Source organism: Oryx dammah, unplaced genomic scaffold, assembly GCF_014754425.2.
Source record: "Oryx dammah isolate SB20612 unplaced genomic scaffold, SCBI_Odam_1.1 HiC_scaffold_17, whole genome shotgun sequence".
In the NCBI taxonomy this organism is placed as follows: Eukaryota; Metazoa; Chordata; class Mammalia; order Artiodactyla; family Bovidae; genus Oryx; species Oryx dammah.
The window spans coordinates 23431679-23451344 of record NW_024070201.1 but is presented as its reverse complement, the minus strand read 5'-3'; positions in this window follow the sequence as shown (position 1 = coordinate 23451344).

Sequence of the window (19666 nt, the reverse complement as noted above, 5' to 3'; positions counted from 1 at the left end):
TTTGTATTCTAAGTTAATAGGCTGATGGTCTCCATGTGCCTAAAATGGTATAAAACATACTTTAATTAGTTAAAATATCTTCACTTAGGTTACCATAACAAAATACTATAGACTAGGTGGCTTAAATGACGTAAATTAATTTTCTCACACTTCTGGGTGGAAAGTCCCAAGACTGAGGCCTAGAAGGGTTTGGTTTCCAGTGAGACCTCTCATCCTGGCTTGCAAATGGCCATCTTCTCACTGTGTCCTCACATGATGGAGAGAGAGAGAAAGCTCTAGTTTCTCTTCTTCTGAGGACACCAAGTGACTTCCCTGGTGGTAAGAAGGCTAAGGCTCCATGATTCCAATGCAGGGGGCCTGGGTTTGATCCCTGGTCAAGGAACTAGATCCCACAGGCTGCAACTAAGAGTTTGCATGCCTCTTGCTGAAGGCAAAAGGAGAAGGGGGCACCAGAGGATGAGATGGTGAGATAGCATCACTGACTCAATGGACATGAATTTGAAAAAACTCCAGGAGACAATGGAAGACAGAGGAGCCTGGTGTGCTGCAGTTCATGGGGTCGCAAAGAGTCATCTAAGACTTAGCCACTTAACAGCAAGGACACCAGTTCCACCATAGGCCCTATCCTTGTTACCTCGTCTAAACCTAAGCACCTTCCAAAGGCCATCACATTGGGGATTAGGCCTTCAACATGTAAGTTTTGAGGGAACACAAACATTTAGTCCATAACAGTCTTATAGCACCAAGAAATCTTGATTTTCACAGTTAAGTAGTTGTGAATAGCAATAGGTTTTCCACAGCTTGACTTTTGGTCTCAGGACAGTCTCTAATTAAGAAGGGAAAACTTAACTCAAAGGCCTGTGTAGCAAGGAGAAATTTTGGCATCCTAAGTAAATGCACTGGTGTTCTCCATGTACCCCAACTGGGCATATCACATTCTCATTTTGCTTTATATGGTTTTAATATATTTTAAATGAAATTTAGGGCTTCCCAGATGGCTCAGTGGGTAAAGAATCCGCCTGCAATGCAGGAGACGCAGGTTTGATCCCTGAGTTGAGGACATTCCCTTGAGGAAGGCATGGTAACCCACGGACAGAGGAGCCTGGTGGGCTATGGTCGATGGGGTCAAAAAGAGTCAGATATGACTGAAGTGACTGAGCAAGCATGCATGCAAATGAAATTTAAATTGGTTATTTAAGAAATATTGAGCCACATATGGAAACTGAAGAGACATGAGATCATTCCTCCCTTGAGAGTGAAGGGTGTTGCTTGACTTGTGTGTGTTGGTCATTCCCTGGGGGACACAAACTGACCCTCACCATAGCCAAAGTTGAACACTTAGGGTTGCACTAATACCCAGTTCTTCAGTGTGGGCATAGAGAGACTTCTCTCAAAACTGGCAGGAGTGTGTGTGTGTGTGTGTGTGTGTGTGTGCGCGTGTGCACGTGTGCAGAGGTAGCTACACAGAGTCTCTCTTTCCCATGGACAGCATGTAGCATCTGTGTAAGCTTGGTCTCTGTCTAATCTGTGGGCTTTGGGAGAGCCCAGCAAACTGTCAGGCTATTGAGAGACCTTGTATCCATCCCGTGTACACTCCTGGAGATTCCTTGGACTACAAAAAGCCCACCAACAGGTGACTGGCAGCAGTTCCAGTTACTGAGTACCTACTGTGTGCTGGGCACAGGTTGATGCACTTTGTATGCACTGACATTTAAAATCTTTGCAACAACCCTGTGAGATGACTGCTATTATTATCATCATTTTACAGATGAGAATATTGAGGCAGCAGGAGGTTAAGCAAGCATCTTCTTGCCCCAAATCACACAGCTAGGAAGTGATGGGGCTGGGATTTGAATCACCATGCCCCTTAATGTCTCTTGAAGATAAGAATTCACATGAGACCTCTGAGGTCAACTATCTTATCATTGGGAATCAATATAGCATTTCTTAATTTTCCCTATTAATACCCTCAGTGTTAGTCATAGAAAGTGTGTTCCTCTGATGATTTCAACATGCAGTACAACTGGAGAGGAGGATTCAACATATGTGTGAACTTTTTTTAAAGGTATAGATATTATTTTTTATTATGGAATAAGATTTTTTTCTTTTTTTTTTTGGCTGTGCTGAGTCTTCCACACTGTGCAGGCTTTTCTTTAGTTGTGGTGAGTGGGGGCCACCCTATAGTTGCAGGGCGCAGGCTTCTCATTGCAGAGGCTTCTTTTGTTGTGGAGCGCGAGCTCTAGGCACTCAGGCTCAGGAGTTGTGGTTCCCCGGCTCTAGAGCACAGGCTCAATAGTTGTGGCTCACAGGCTTAGTTGCTCCCCAGTATGTGGGACCTTCCCAGATCAGGGATCGAACCTGTGTCTCCTGCATTGGCAGGCATTTTCTCTATCACTGAGCCTCCAGGGAAGCCCTGAACTTCTTTGCAGTGTGCTTTTTTGGAACTGGGCTTGAGCCCTCCCTGGTCTTGATTCACAAGGCTATCAGAAATTATTATGGATCATGAAGTCAGTAAACTGTCCTAGTGGGTCTGTGAGCCAGGAAGTCTCCGTTTAACTTTTAATTGCATAATCCAAGATACAAAAGGATGGGACAGATTCGGTGCAGAGGACTGGTGGGATCCTGAGGCTGTGGGTGCAATGTGGTCCTGGCTCCTGGATCCTGGATCCTCTGCACTGCTTTTTTTTTTTCTTCTGGTCTTGGTCCCTCCAAGTAATGAGAAACGGCCCATTAAGGTTCCACCAAAGATAGGGGGTTGAAACACTCTAGAGGAGCCCAGAATGAAAGCGAATTGACAAAGCAACTAAATTGATAGGAAACGGCAGAACGTGTGTTTGTGTGTGTGTGTTGGGGGGTGGGGGCAGCCATTGCAAGCTGTCTATTACGGGAAGATCCCACAAGGCCAGGCTGGATTTTCTCGAGAGTGAAAGCTAAGCTGAGCAGACTGAATAAACGAAGACACCCAGTAAACACAGAGCTGCACCGATCAGCAGGACCAGCGCCTTCTGGAATCAGGTCACAGTGCAGGTGGCAGCTGACCTGTTTGCCAAGGTCTCAGAGTGGCCACCACACCTTGAAGTTGGAAAGAGTTTATTTCAGGATTAACGAAAGGAATCTCCTGCTGGGAGCAATTTTATGAAGCTTGTTATCTCTGGTGTTCACGCCAGAGGAGGAGAATAGCATCAAGGAAGGGCTGAATGAGTTCTTGGGGAGTGGATGGGGAAAGAGCTATTAAGGGGGGTCAGGAAGGTGCGGGGAAGCTGACGGAGCTCCTGGGATTGTCGCCATGAAGGTCAGCAGCCCCTCCGCCCCCTGGTGCCCCTGCACACCCGAGTGGATGCAAGTCACGATGCCCAGTGACCCTTGAGGGCTTCCGCAGTTTCCCGTGTGTGGTACCCACGCCTGGGCTTAGTCTGAACATTGTATGCAGAGGTTGAGCACCCCTGATACAGAGCCCAGAAAACTCAAGGGGGCAGTTCCCTAAGTCACGCTGAGTGCAGGCTTCTCTACGAGCAAGGAACTGGTTCCAACCTAACCACAGCTCTGTGAATTGAATGTGTGGCCCTCTTTCCCAGTGGCCAGACCATCGCCCTTGGCCCAGAAGAGCAAGGAGGGAACCAGAGCTTTGGGAGCACCTCCTTTGTAACAAGCACTTGAACCATGCATGTTAACTACATTGGTTCACTGAATCCTTACAAAAACCCTGCCAGGGGACTGTCTGTTCTTTTTTGTCTAAATGGGGAAATAGGCTCAGAGAGGCCAAGCAACACATCCAAGATCACACAGCTGGTGAGGTGTAGGGACAGGGTTCAAGTACACATTTTGTGTGTGTGTAGGGGGGTCCCAAACCCCCAGATGCAATGTGTTCTTTGCATTACCCCTGCCTCCTGAGCAGAAGGCCAGAAGTTCACCTCTTTCCCGAAGCCTGGGAGCAGGTGGCATGGTGCCTCCCAGCAGGGCATGGGCCAGAGTGGTCCCCACAGGACTCAGATGCTCTCAGTCCTTGCTCTGATCTTGGACAAGTCTTTTGACTGTTCTGGGCCTCAGTTTCCCACATGGCACTCCCCGTTCCCTTGTAGGACTATGCATATAAAATGAGAACAGATGTACAGAAGCCCTTTGTCACTGTCAGGGACAGGTTGGCACATGGATCTTTAGGATGACAATTCTATCAGCATTAAACTGCCCAGTGCGGTCCCTCCTCTCTTCTGGAACTTGCACCCCTGGGGATCTTGGGGAGAATGTTGGTGATGCGTAGACAGACATTCTGGGCTTGAACAATGAAGATCTCACTATTCAACCAAGAAGAAAGTCATTGACAGTTTCTTTCAGAGTCTGCTCTGATCATTGTGGGAAAGAGTGGGGAAAATCCATCTAAAAGGCACAACTTTTGTGCCAGCACAAGAAAAGTAATTTTTCGACTGAAGGCCTGGGCAGCCCGCCAAGCTCCAGGGAACAATGGAAGGTGCTCTGGCTCAAGAGGAGGGCAGGCCATGGGTCAGTTCTCTGCAGAAGCTCCAGCCAGAATCTCAGGCGTTGGATGGAGGAGGTAGGTGGTGTTGGTAAATGCAGGGGGAGATGAAGGGTCCGTGTGGACCTTGGGAGGCCCTGTGGGCTCTGCTCAGTGGGCTTGGCTCCCTGCTGTTGTGAAGGAGCCCTCCCAGGGCCCTGGCTGTCCCATTTATTTCCTAGTGGTGAGGTCCCTAAGGAACTTAAGGTCCCTAAGTTGCGAATGTGTGTGCTCTGTTGTGTTTGCCTCTTTGCGACCCCATGGACTGCTGTCTGCCAGGCTCCTGTGTCCATGGAATTTCCCAGACAAGTTTACTGGAGTGGGTTGCCATTCCTTCTCTAGGGGATCTTCCTGACCCAGGGATTGAACCTGCTTCTCCTGTGTCTCCTGCATCAGCAAGCACAGTCTTTACCACTGTGCCACCTGAAATGGAAATTGTCCACTGAAATTGCCCCTCTCTTAAAACACTGTCTCTAAAGAGACTTCATCCCTTCCCAGACCACTCCCTTTCTTGCCACCTGTCCCTCAGCTTATTCTTTGCAGACTGTCCAGAACAGGCACAATCTGATCAACACCTCCCACTCCCAGGTTTGATCCTCCAGAGACATAAGAGCTTTTATTGTGCTGTTCTTCTTTATTTTCTGTGAGCAGCCACTGAAATACTGCTCTGTGCCAGGCACCCAGGATGCGGATAAATAAATTGGCACTTGTATTAATCATACCTTCTCACTTTCTGGTGTTCTAACCTCTGGGCCTCGCTGACTCTGGAGGGGGTCACTTGGGACACTATAGATGATATACATATATATATATACACATACACACATACACACATATACACATACACACATACATATATATATATACACATACACACACACACATATAAAAGTATAGTTGCTGTAGAATATAAGTTACAGGTGCGTAATATAGTGATTCACATTTGTAAAAGGCTATAATCTATTTAGAGTTATTTTAGAATATATTGGGCTTCCCCAGTGGCTCAAAAGTAAAGAATCAGCCTGCAGTGCAGGAGATGCAGGCGATGACTTGGGTTTGATCCCTGGGTCAGGAAGGTCCCCTGGAGAAGAGCATGGCAGCTCACTGCAGTATCCTTGCCTGGAGAATCCCATGGACAGAGAAACGTGGCAGGCTACAGTCTGTGTAGTCTCAAACAGTTGGAAATGAAGCAACTGAGCACACATAAAGTATATTACTCATTCTGTACAATATGTCCTTGGAGCTTATAGTTGTATCTTATCATTACACCTTAGTTTATAACTTTATAGTTATACCTTAGACCTATAGTTTGTGCCTCTGACTCCACTATCCCTATATTGCCCCTCCCCCTTCTCTTTCCCCATTGGTAACCACTAGTTTGTTCTCTGTGTGTGTGCTGCTTTTTGGTTGTATACACTAGTTTGTTGTATTTTTTAGATTCCATATACAAGTGATATCGTATAGTGTTTGTCTTTCTCTGTCTGACTTCAAGTAGCATGATGCCCTCCAACTCCATCCAGGTTGGTGCAAATGGGAAAAATTTCATTCTTTTTATGGCTGAAGAGTATCCCATTGTATATATGTACCCCATCTTCTTTGGCCTCCCCAGGTAAAGAACTCATCTGCCAGTGCAGGAGATGTAAGAGACTCAGGTTTGACCCCTGAGTAGGGAAGATCCCTGGGAGGAGGGTAAGGCAACCCACTCCAGTATTCTTGCCTGGACAATCCCATGGACAGAGGAGGCTGGCAGGCTGCAGCCCGTAGGGTTGCAGAGAGTTGAACACGAGTGAAGTGACAGCACAGACACGCACACCACATCTTCTTTATCCGTTCATCTGTCGATGGACACTTCAGTTGCTTCTGTGTATTGGCGGTTATAAATAACAATGGTGCCATGAACATTAGGGTGCACGTATCTTTTCAAATTAGTGTTTTTGTTTTTTTTCAGAGAGATATATTTTGGAGATAGAATATTCTAGGCTTGGTGAAAGAATTGATGAAGGGGAAGGATGTGGAAGGATGGGTGGCAATGTATACCAACCCTGAGATATGCTGGGTTTCTAACTTGAGCACCTGGAGAATGGGAACCTCATTCTTAAGTTGGGCAGACCACGGGAAGAGGAGATTGGAAGGGAAATTGACACATTCTGATTTGGACTTCCTAGGGGTGAGGTGTTTTCATTATAGGAAACAGCCTTGGTGGAGCAGCTGGAAATCAGACTCTGGGAGCCCACATAGGTAAGGCTGAAATTTTTCTGGTGTGGGGTTGGCACTCCCTGAGTAGACCTTAGTGGTCTGTACTCTTTGCGGGACTATGGGGCTGCTTCCTTGTGTGCATTAAGAGTTTCTCCAAAAGTTTATTTGTATCATCCAGCGACTCCAGAGTTTCTATGGGGAAGGCTGCAGAGGGCTTGGCAGTAGGGAGTGGGCTCAACTCCCTCCCCCCAGGCTGACTACACCCCTTCGGAGGTTCTGGGCATCCTGGAAGGACTCAGAGGGGAGAAGGGAGCTTGGATAGATCCATTTCATCTAACCATAACAAGGCTAAAAACAAATGACTCAGCATCCTAGAAGTGCTTAGAAGTGAGATAGATCCCACCCCACCCCCCAAATCTCCTGTTTTTCATATCAGATACAGTGTTTTTCAGAAATCCCAACCAAAGCCTGAGAATTACTGTTTAAACACCCTGAGCCAAAATGCAAGGAAACACAAATAAGTCTAAAGCTTTGGCAGAACAACTGACACCATTAGAGCAGGAGAGAGAGAGCTGGCAAAACATCAAAGTAAAGCCAGTTTGCTTCTGCAACTCAAGGATTGTTCCAAAGGCAGTAATCAAGTATCTAGAGAAGCAGAGAATTTGTCCTGGGCTGAGGTTGTGATGAGAGGTTCCTGCTGATACATGTGCTCTTGTTTAACCCTTTTCCAATGTTTCTGACGCTGGGTGAGGTGGTGTCTAGCTTAGGCTAGTGGTCAAAACCCCCAAGCCCAAACCAGCTCCAAAGAGAGGGCAGTGATGTAGGGGTGGAGTGGGGGATGGGGTGAGTTTGGAGTGTGGCTTCCCAGGTGGCTCAGCAGTAAAGACTCTGCCTGCTAATGCAGGAAACTCAGGGAATGTGGGCTTGATCCCTGGGTTGGGGAGATTCCCTGGAGAAGGAAATGGCAATCCCTGCCCATATTCTTGCCTGGAAATTCCCATGGACAGAGGAGCCTGATGGGCTACAGACAATGGGGTCTCAAAGAATTAGTCATGAGTTAGTGACTAAGCAATAGTGGAGGGATCTTAGCTGAAGCAGATATGCTGGTCTATGTGCACTTAGATGTCCTTAATGGAAATCTTTGGTGTGTAAATGGGTCTTATTTATCTCCATATACTTAGCCTAATGCTGGCTGGTGCAGGCAGCTAGTACTTGGTAAATATTTGAGGCATTATACTGTGAACTGCTTTATGGGGATAAAGTGGAGGGGATGAAACACTCCAGGCTGGGAAGAGGAAGAGTCTCCACGGAGCCAGCAGTGGAGGAAGCCGGAATCTCCCCAGAGGACTTGTTGTGGAAGGTGAGGCTATTAGAGGGATTAAAGGGAGAGAAGAGGACAGACAGAATGAAGGGATAAGGGCTGACAAAGGAGAGCAAAGGAAGAGATGAAAGATAACTGATGGAGATCAAAATGCAGGGACAGATGGAGGTCCTGGCAGGACTTCTGCAGGCCAGAGGAAGGAGACATAGCAGTTCCTAGGCCTAGGAGCTCCTTTGTCTAGACTCCATCCAAGTCCTTGGATGGAGGCCTAGGAAACTAGAGCAGAGACTGTACGCTAAGTGGGCAACTTTGCCAGCAAGACCACTGAGCAAACCACGGTTCTAATGCCCTTTCTCAGAAAATATCCCCAAATATCATCGTCATGTCATTTATCAACTCAGTGGCTCCCCAATGCTTGCAGCTTTCAGTCTCACCTTTATTCCTCATCTCCTATCCATTTACTCATTAATTAATTCAAAAATATTTATTGAGTGCCTCCTTTATGGCAGGTACACACTGGGCAAAAGGGTTAAAATAGTGCAATCATTCTCGAAGTGTAGTTCCTGGACCAGCCTCATCAGCATCATCTGGTGTATTAGTTATCTGTGGCTGCCTAACACGTCACTCAAGACTTAGTGGCCTAAAACAACAATAGCAATGTGCTGTCCCTCATAGCTTCTGTAGGTTCTGACTTAGGGTTTATTGTGAAGTAGCAGTCAAAATACTGGCTGAGGCTGCAGTCATCTGAAGGCTTGACCAGGACTGGAGGATCGGCTCCCACTGACTCATTCGCATGGCTGGTAAGTTGGTGTTGATTTTTCGTTGGAGGCTTCAGTTCTAAACCCTGTGACCCTCTCCACAAGGCTACCTGAGTGTCCTCAGAACATGGTGGCTGGCGTCCCCTGGGCAATCTAAGAGAGTGAGCAGCAAGCTGCAATGTTTTCGATAACCTCATCTTTTTATTTTTATTTTTTAAGTTAGTTAATTTGATGAGATGGTTGGATGGCATCACCAACTCGAAGGACACGAGTTTGAGCAAGCTCTCGGAGTTGGTGATGGACGGTGAAGCCTGGTGTGCTATAGTCCATGGGGTCGCAAAAGTCGGACATGACTGAGAGACTGAACTGAACTGAATTTATTTTAATTGGAGGATAATTACTTTACAATACTGTGATGGCCTCTGCCATACATCAACATGAATTGGCCATAGGCATACATGTGTCCCTTCCTCCTGAATACCCCGCCCACCACCCTCCCCACCCCATCCTTCCTGGTTATCATAGAGCACTGGCTTGGGGTTCCCTGCATCATACATCAAACTCCCACTGGATATCTATATTACATATAGAAATGTATATCTTTGGATAAGAAAGTTGTGGTACCTATACACAATGGAATATTACTCAGCTATAAAAAGGAACGCATTTGAGTCAGTTCTAATGAGGTGGATGAACATAGAGTGTATTATACAAAGTGAAGTAAGTCAGAAAGAGAAAAGCAAATATCGTATATTAATGCATATGTACAGAATCTGGAAAGATAGTACCCATGATCCTTTGTGCAGGGCAGCAAAGGAGACACAGACATGAAGAGAGGGTGGGATGATTGTAACCTCATCTTAGAAGTCACACACCATTGCTTCCACAAGACTCTCTTGCGTCACACAAGTCAACTCTATTCAACGTGGGAGGAAACCCCATGCAGGTTTCTCAGGAAGCAAGAGTCTCAAAGGTCATTTGTGAGACCGGAAACTTGTTAGAAATGCAAATTCTCAGGGCTTCCCTGTGGTCCAGTGGCTAAGCCTCTGAGGTCCCAATGCAGTGGGCCCAAGTTTGATCCTTGATTGGGGAACTAGATCCCACACACCGTAACAGTTTGGATGGTGCAACTAAGACCCGGTGCAGCCAAATAAATAAGAAATAAATATTAAATAAAAAAGAATGCAAATTCTCAGGCCTAACCTAAGACCTATGGAATCAGACACTCCTGGAAGAGGGACCTATAACTGGTGGTTTTTTTTTTTTTTTTTAAGATTTTTTTGATGAAGACTATTTTCTTTAAAGTCTTTATTGAATTTGTTACAACATTGCTTCTGTTTTTATGTTTTGTTTTGTTTTTGCCCTGAGGCATGTGGGATCCTAGCTCCCCGATTAGAGACTGAACCTTCCCCTGCATTGGAAGGTGAAATCTTAGCCACTGGATTACTGCTGCTGCTGCTAAGTCGCTTCAGTCGTGTCCAACTCTGTGTGACCCCATAGACGGCAGCCCACCAGGCTCCGCCGTCCCTGGGATTCTCCAGGCAAGAGCACTGGAGTGGGTTGCCATTGCCTTCTCCACTGGATCACCAGAGAAGTCCTCAAATGGTGTTTTAATAAGCACTCCCAATGATTCTAAAGCACAGTAAAATCCAGGAAACACTGCGATGGTGGATGAAACAGTCTCCATTTTCGAGTTGCTCATCACCCAGCTTAAATTATTAAGCAATCATGAAACAGTCCCATAGCAAGCACAGAGAGAGGTCTGGGGATGTTTCCTGGCCCTGCATTTGAGGTCTGCCTTAGCCTGAGCTCCTCTGACCCTCCCTCTTGCTCCTTATCTTTCCCTTCCTACTTGGGCCCTCTGTTGTTGTTGCAGAAACCAATACTCAAGAAACCAAGTACCACACTCAGAGAGTTGGAGAACCAGGTTTATTACACTGGCGGGCTCAGAGGAGTTAACACTCCAAGCTCTGAGCCCCGAACAAAGGAACTGCAGAGTTTTTATAGACAGACTGTAGTGGGAAACACTAGCTGTTAATAGGCTAGTTTAAACTAAGGCGTTTCGTGCTCGCAGGAACAGCAGTCAAGATGGGGAGGGGTATGCCTGGCCTGGACAGGCATGATTAAGCAGGTTTGCAGGGGCTGGGTGACTGCAAAGAGCAGGACAAGGGCGCGTGAGATAAACTCCAGTTCCTAGTACTGCAAGTCCCCACTTTCTGAGACTATGTGGCTATGTGATCTAGACTTTGCAAGGGGCTAGCTGAGTTGCAGAGGCAGAAGGAGGAGGTTATGTAAAATTTTAACTTTTCCTCTTCACTGTCATCTGCTTCTTGTTCCCGGGCCCCATGGTGCTTATTCCCTCCTCCCGATGGGTGTGACGGCCTCTGGCATGGTGTCTGACACATAGTAGTCGTTTTATAAATGTGACCTTGCTTCCATTCCTTTGTTCGGGATTTCACATGTCAGCTAAAATTGGTACTTGCCAAGGGCTTTTGCCATCTGCCTCTACAGAGACTGAACCCTGTGCTACTACAGCTCCTGACCTTCAATACCCTCTGAGGGGGATTCAGGGTGGAGAGTGAGGCACTCTGTGCTCCAGGGAAACTGGTGGAACCAGTCTTTAGACAATCAGATATTTTCAGGAACTGATTTCAGGATTCCAATCCTTGCATCTCCTCATATCTGGAAAAGCACTAACTTCCTTCATAGTGATGTCACCTCCTTGTGATTAGCACAATACTTTCGTAAAACGAGTGCTTGATTGCACTGAACTCCCCCTTCACCAGAATCTTATGTACGGACCTTCCCCCTCTGCCTCTTTGGAGCAGTCTCAGAGCTATCCTAGGTGCTGTCTCCTGGGCTGCAGTCCTCATTTTGCCCCCAGTAAAACTTTACTTGCGGCTCTCTTGTTGTACACCTTTTTCACTTGTCACACATTTGGAGGATCCATCTCCTGTGCCTTCCATCCAATCAAATTCTAACCTTTTTTTCAAAGCCTGATGTTGGGTTTCACTTTCACGAAGCATTTCAGACATCTCTAGTTTCTCCCTTCCCTGAATCTCTTGAGTGCTTAGAGTCTGACTCATACAGTCTAAACCTTGATTCCACTGATGCATTTTGTCCAGTATTTTTCTTTCTCACAAATTCTCCATTTATGACCATCTTTGCAGCCCTAATCACTGTTTGAAATTGCTTTATTATTCTGCTTTCTTGCTGCTTCCTATCATCACCACCTAGGCCTCAGCCCTTGCCTCCACCAATAGGCTTAAATCACTGTCCCTCCCACCCAGGGCCCCTGGGAGAGAAGAGCCTCCAAGGTCAAATACCTCTAAATTGGTTTGTCTTTGTTAATGTGCTCCTTCTACATGCAAGGCCCCAAGGTAGAACCTGGACTATTGGAGAGAGCTCCCTCATAGCTAGGCCGGTAAAGAATCTGCCTGCAATGCAGGAGACCCCGGCTTGATTCCTGGGTCCAGAAGACCCACTGGAGAAAGGATAGGCTATCCACTCCAGTATTTCTTGAACCTCCCTGGTGGCTCAGCTGGTAAAGAATCCGCCTGCATTGTGGGAGACCTGAGTTCAATCCCTGGGTTAGGAAGATCCCCTGGAGAAGGGAATGGCCACCCATTCCAGTATTGTAGCCTGGAGAACTCCATGGATTGTATAGTCCGTGGGGTGGCAAAGAGTCAGAAACGACTGAGTGACTTTCACTTTCACATTTCATGTGACTGTGGCGCATTCACATCCCGAGGCAGACACCTCCTGTGGCTCAAAGAGCCCAGGGCAAAAGGCCTGCTGGATTCCTGGCTCTTCTGCTGCATAATCCTGGGCAAGCCCTCCTCATTCATTCTGACTTCAGTTTTCTCATCTTTGACACGATGCCCACAGCCACCCACATCCAAAGCCTCATAAATACCTAAGGAAAGAATGGATATGGAAGAACGAAACTATAAAACTACCAAAGAAATGAGTGCTAGTACTGAAAAGAGTTATCAGCTGTTTATTACCTGCATATAAAATGTTTACTACACGTTAGGACCTGCGTCAGGCCCTGGATGTAGCATGGTGAAAGATCTCCCTTAATTATCACTTGAGACTTTGGAACGATTATCAGGGAGAACAAGGCAGAGCTAGATAGCTCTTATAAATTAATTATTTGTGCTGTAATTAGAATTTAGCTATTTTCAAAACTGAAGTATAGTTGACTTATAGGCTTCCCTGGTGGCTCAGCTGGTAAAGAAACCCTTGCAATGCAGGAGACCTGAGTTTGATCCCTGGGTTGGGAAGATCCCCTGGAGAAGAAAAAGGCTACCTACTCCAACATTCTGGCCTAGAGAATCCCATGGACTGTATAATCCATGGGGTTGCAAAGAGTTGGACATGACTGAGTGACTTTCTCTTTCACTTGACCTACAATATTGTATTTGTTTCAGGTGTACAGCACAGTGATTCAGATACCTACATATATTTATATAAAATACATATTTTTCTGAGTTTTTTCCTTTGTAGTTATTACAAAATATTGAGTATAGTTCCCTGTGCTATACAGAAGATCCTTGCTGTTTATCTATTTTATATATAGTAGTGTGTATATGTTAATCCCAGTCTTCTAATTTATTCTTCCCTGTCTGCCCCCTCTTCCCCTTTGGTAACCAGAAGTTTGTTTTCTAGGTCTATAGGTCTATTTCCGTTTTGTAAATAAATTCATTTGTATCTTTAAAAAAAAAAAATTCCATGTATAAGTGATAGCATATGATACTTTCCTTTCTCTGTCTGTACTCCGTGCACGTGTGCGTGTGTGCTCAGGTACGTCAGTCGTGTTTGACTCTGCAACCCAACCAGTAGTCCAGCTATTATGGACTGTGACCGCCAGGCCCCTGTGTCCGTGGGATTTGCCAGGTAAGAATCCTGGAGTGGGTTGCTATACCCTCCTCCAGGGGATCCTCCCGACCCAGGGGTCAAACCTGTGTCTCCTGCTTCTCTTGTATTGCAGGCAGATTCTTTACCACTGAGCCCCTGGGGAAGCCTCTGACTTGCTTCACTTTGCATGGTGGTCTCTCGGTTCATCCCTGTTGCTGCAAATGGCATTATTCCATTCTGTTCTATGGCTGAGCAATACTCCTCTGTATGTACATACCACATCTTCTTTGCCCACTCATCTGAAGGGAACACTTAGGCTGCGTCCATGTCTTGGCTATTGTAAATAGTGCTACAGTGAACACTGGGGCGCATGTATCTTTTCAAATTACCGTTTTCTCCTGATACATGCCCAGGAGTGGGATTGCAGGATAGCACTTCGAACAAGTGGGCAGACACTGTGTGTGCGGGCAGGAGGGAGGAATAGGAGGACTAGGACCCTGACAGGCTGGCAGAGACCAGTTGAAATGGTACCAGTTCACAGGCAGCTCCCTAAGACCTTCACCTTCCTTTCTTCCTGCCCTCAAGGGCCCCAGTGCAGTCCTCAGTTTTGCTATAGGACGTGGCTGCCTTGTGTCTTCCCAGTGGGCTGGGCCAAGGAGCAGAGAGGAGGTGGGTCTCTGTGGATTCCTCTGAGCTGGGCTTCATCTGCAAGAGGCCCCTTTGGAGAGCCTTGCCCCCCAGGCCATGATCCCTCTCTCAGGACTATCCATCAGGCCCCTAACTTTTAAAAACTATAACAGCTGAACTGTAACTCATGTAATTATTTCTCAGATTGTTTTCAATATCAAAAGCAGGTGTCAGTTCTAATTGCCTTGAAGACTGATTCCTCTGTACAACTGACTCAACTGCAGACATAAACACATGTATAATATCATGTAAGAATCGAATCCCCAGTCTATGTCCAATGCAGGATACGGCATGCTTGGGGCTGGTACACGGGGATGACCCAGAGAGATGTTGTAGGGAGGGGGGTGGGAGGGGGGTTCATGTTTGAGAACGCATGTACACCCGTGGTGGATTCATGTCAATGTATGGCAAAACCAATACAGAATTGTAAAGTAAAATAAAAAATAAATAAAGAAAGAAAGAAAGAAAAAAAAAAACATGCTTACCCTCACCTCAGGGGTGGGTGTGGGATAAAAAACATGCCCCCATGGTTGGCTTCTAATAAGGAGCCATGTTTGGGCCTCTCTCACTAACGTGATGCTCTTGGGGCCCCTCTGGCCTGCTTGGGATGGAAGGCAGTCATCTTCTTGCCTCTGATGAATTCCTGTTCAGAGAAGATGACAGCCAGGTGTAGTGGGAAGATCATTAAAGTGGAGTCAGGAGAATGCTCTTGGTCCCAGCCCTGTCACTAACTAGCTGGTGGCCTTGGTCCAGTCACAGAGCCTCCTTGTACCTGAGTTCTCTTCTGTCGGATGGGTGGCAAGGATGAGGGTGACCCCTAGAGGCCCTTGCAGCTTTCATAGTCTGGGATTGTAGGAGGAGCCTCCAAGCTTGTTTCATGCCCTCTGATTTTATAACTTCTGTCTGCCTCTCCGGAGTACCTTTCTCCTCCTCACAAGCTGGTATTTCTGTGCACATCAGCATCCCACCAGAAGGGACTCAGTATTATACACAGATCAGAGATGAGTGTTGCAATATGAACACCCTACCCAGCAGCCCACATGTAATGTATGTCCTCCCTTAAAGAGAATAAAAGGGAACACCATAGCAGTGAGCTCTGGAGACTGTCTGATTGAAAATTTTATGACTAGTCTAAATTTGTGTCTTTGTCACTTCCAAGCTTAAATTGTCCCCTCTCCAAGCCCCAACCCCCAGTATAAGGTAGTAGTCTCCGATATCAGTTATTGCTGAAATGGTTTATCCTTGGTCATTAAGGAACTGACCTCAATTTTTCAAAAAACTACTGACCTCCTATCATGTGCAAAATCACAGATGCTGTAGGCAACGAAAAGGACAGAACAGTCTCTTTTGGGGGGACATGTAGCATATGCTATTCATTGATTATCTAAGAGGATAATCATACGTTTTGAACATCTTAAGGTCTCAGCGTGCTGACCTCATAATAACAGCAGTGACTAACTTTTTTTTAGTTAATGCAAAAATATTCACTAGCCACCATGCTAAGCACTAGGTAGTTATTTTCCCATGTAATCTTTACAACAGTCCCATTCTAGAGATGTGGAAACTGAGGCCCAGAGACTTCAAGTAACTAGTCAAAGTTGTATAACCAGTAATGACAGCATAGGGGCTCCAATCAGGTGGCCTGCCTCTAAAACGCATGATATTTATTGTATGAATGGTCTGCTTGGTGTGAAGTTGACAATCTACAAATATCGCCTGGATGATTAATCAGAGAAGAGTGGGACCTTGGAAGAACAAATAAGTGGAAAGCTTTGCAGTGCAGCCCGAGCGGCTTGGGGTGTTCCATGCCGCCCCTTCCACCTCAGTGAATGGGGCCCAGGCCCTGCCACCAATGAATGGCCTCTGGGTCTTTTTTAGTTCTCACCCACTCTGGCACCCATATTTATGTTTTTATTTGAGGGCAGCCTGTGCTCTGGGTCCCTCAGATGACTCCTTTTTACACTGTCTTCACTCCCACCTCTGCCCAGGCCTCCTTTCAGCTGGGCTGTTATGTAATGTAGTCCTGGTCTGAGATCCCGAGATATCCTGGGCTGTGCTCTCAGGGTTCTTCCCTTATCTCCTTCCCAGACGCCCAGGATGGAGACTGGCCAGAGGAGCCGGGAGACAGCCTGGTTTATTGCCCTCAGCGCCCGCCCTCTCCACATTCAGAGACTGCCGAGCTGAGAGACGCCCAGAGGCTGGGAGGCACCGGCTGGTGACAGCCCTTCCTCTGGGCCTCCACGTTTGTGGTGCCAGTCTCTGGAGATTCAGGGAGCTGGGAATGGCCCTGAGGGCTGGCCACGGAGTCTGACCTCACCACGAGCCCTGGGGCCCGGCCAGGCTGTTCTCTACCCTCGCTCAGCCTTTGTGCTTCCTTTGTGTTCCTATCAGAAGCCTGGTCCCTTGGGCCCCTCAGCCTCCCTGCGGTGTCAGCCCTGCCTCAGGAAAGCCTGACGGTCTCGCTCCGCTGGAATGCAGAGGCTGCCCGGAGATGGGACGAGGCAGGGGAGGGAAGGAGAGGGCTGGCTGCCCCGAGGGATGATGCCGGAGAGTGGGGAGAATCAGGGCAACTCCCGGAGGGTGAGCAGGCTTCCTGGGCCCTGGAATCACAAGCTGGCCCTCAATGCTGACTGAGGGAGAGAAAGGCGAGAGGGAATACATCCACTGAGAGCTTGCTCCCGGGAGCCCAATCTGTGCTAGTCTTTCCGCATGGTCTCGCCTTTGACGCTTACGATGGTCATCTGGGTTGGGTTTGACGATTCCTGTCTCACAGATGAGGAAACTGAGGCTCAGAGAGGCTAAGTAACTCAACCATATTTTCACAGCCTTTGGTGGATCTGAGGCTTCCTGGCTGCCTCCCTGCAGTTGGCTCAGATGGGCACTTCTAGGGTTGGAGGCGAACTCCATGCTTCTGTGAATGTGTGTGTATGTGCGCGTGCGTGCACGTGTGTGCACGTGTGTCTTCACATATGGACGTGGATGGTGTGGGAAGTACGACAAGAGGAGGAAGGCTTATCCTTCTCAGATTTGCAGATTCTGCCCAAATGTAGTGTCCGTGGGGGTCTGCAGAGATGCCTTCCCGCCCCACCCCAGCTCCTGTTGCTGCCCGCTGGCTCTTCTCCTCCTCAAGCTCAGACTGCCAGGACCGTGGTCCTCAGGCTGCCACAGGGCTTTGGTGTTGCATGGCGGGCTCTAGTCTCCTTCCCTAAGTGGGGGGTAATTGCCGATGACGTTCATGTGGAGCAGTGTCAAAACCAACTTTATTTTACTTAATTCCCCCCTTCTTCTAGGTGCTAAAAAGCTTTAGGGGGAAAAAGCCTCTTCTAGAAAATTACACCCTGCATCTCTCTCTCTGCTGCTCCTAGGAAGTCATTTAAGATGGAAATTAGAGCCCATTATTGCACATTTAATTACCTACCAAATGAATGGCATATTTAATAGAAATGGCAAAATTCTCCAACATGTATAAGATTTCTAGTTCACACATCTGCAGACATGTTGCAAAATAATTCATAAACTGAGAGATGTGAGTTGCTGGGGCTTTCTTGGGGGAAAAGCCAAAGAATAGGGCTAAGGATCCAATGAGCTAACATCTCTGCTCCTGGAACAGAGGAAATACAGAATTTGTTCCTAATGTGCTCAGAGGTGGAGGTCCCTCCTTTCTGAGGGTGGGACAGGAAAGCCAGCTCTAGGTGGGAGCCTGGGCAGGCTGCTCCTCGGCTGAGTGGGGAGAAGGAGGGGCGGCTTGCCCATCTCCAGCCCCTTACCCAGCCCCAGCTTCCCATGTCACCCATGTTGCAGCTCAGGAAGTCTGCAGAAGCAACGGTGGGGAAGCCTCGAGAACTGGCAGGCACAAGCGGAGTCTCTGAGGTAGTCACTGCGTGGCCGGCTTCATCATCCATCTCCCCCACCACTGCTCTAGCTGTGTCTTCTCTGGCTTTGACTCTAAGCTATTGTTGTATTTTAGGATGTTTGTTCATTCACTTACCCAGGCAGCATTTATGGAACATCTGCTATTTGTAGAAAATCTGTTTGCTCATTCAACCATGCAAATAGGCAACCTTCTTATTAAATACTATTATTCTTTCCTCATTCACTCATTTGTTTTAAGCAAAGAACTAACCAGCCAACACATATTGAATACCTACTGATTCACTTATTTATGTAACCAGTTGGCAACACAAGACCTACTGTTTGACCAGCCATCTATCCGCCCACCCATCAACCAACAAACTGGCCAACCGCCCAACCAATATTTTTTAAATGCCTATTCGTTCATACAATGAACATGTACTGTATACTGGATATTGTGTAGACACTAGGGAACCAATCCACAAACACAACGAGCACATACTATTTACTGGGCGTTGTGCAGACACTAGGGAAACAAAGATCAATACACAGGTCCTGCCTTCAGGGAGCTTAGAGGCAAGTAAGAATATTAGTAGCTGACATTTTTTCAGCATTTAATATATATGCCTGGCACTGTGCTGAATGATTTACATATACTATCTTATTTGCTGTGCTAGGCACCATGAAGAAAAAGGCATAGAGAATTTAAATCAGTTTTTCAATGTTACATAACTTTTGAGTGATGGAGTTTCAGAGTTTGAACCCAGGCTCCTGGGTAGGGTATACATGTGGGGTAAGATATATATTGTGCATGTTATGCAGGAGAAAGAGAAGATGAATTGGCTCTGCCTGGAGGAAACAGAGGCATTGGCATCTGATCTGGATATTTTGGCCCAGCCAGGTGGCTTCTAAAATCTTAGTTTCCTGATAGGGATTGAACCTGGGACCTCGGCAATGAGCGTGCAGAGTCCTAACCACAGGACTGCCAGGGAATTCCCTGACCTGTGTCTTAAAGGAGTCCATGAGCCCGGGAAAGGGAGAGACATCCTGAATAGGACAGTGTTGGGTACTGGAGAATGCAAAAACATTCAATATAATAGGAGAAGTGGTACACAGACACAATTTCAGCACATGATTTGTGGGAATGGATGACAAGAGTGAGATGGTATGTGATGAATCAGACAGGTGGTCCAAATTAAGTTGTTAGGGAAGCAGAGGGAAAGAAGACATCCCACCGGCTGCTGCTGCTGCTGCTGCTGCTGCTAAGTCGCTTCAGTCGTGTCCGACTCTGTGCGACCCCAGAGACGGCAGCCCACCAGGCTCCCCCGTCCCTGGGATTCTCCAGGCAAGAACACTGGAGTGGGTTGCCATTTCCTTCTCCAATGCAGGAAAGTGAAAAGTGAAAGTGAAGTCGCTCAGTCATGTCTGACTCTTCACGACCCCACGGACTGCAGCCCACCAGGCTCCTCTGTCCATGGGATT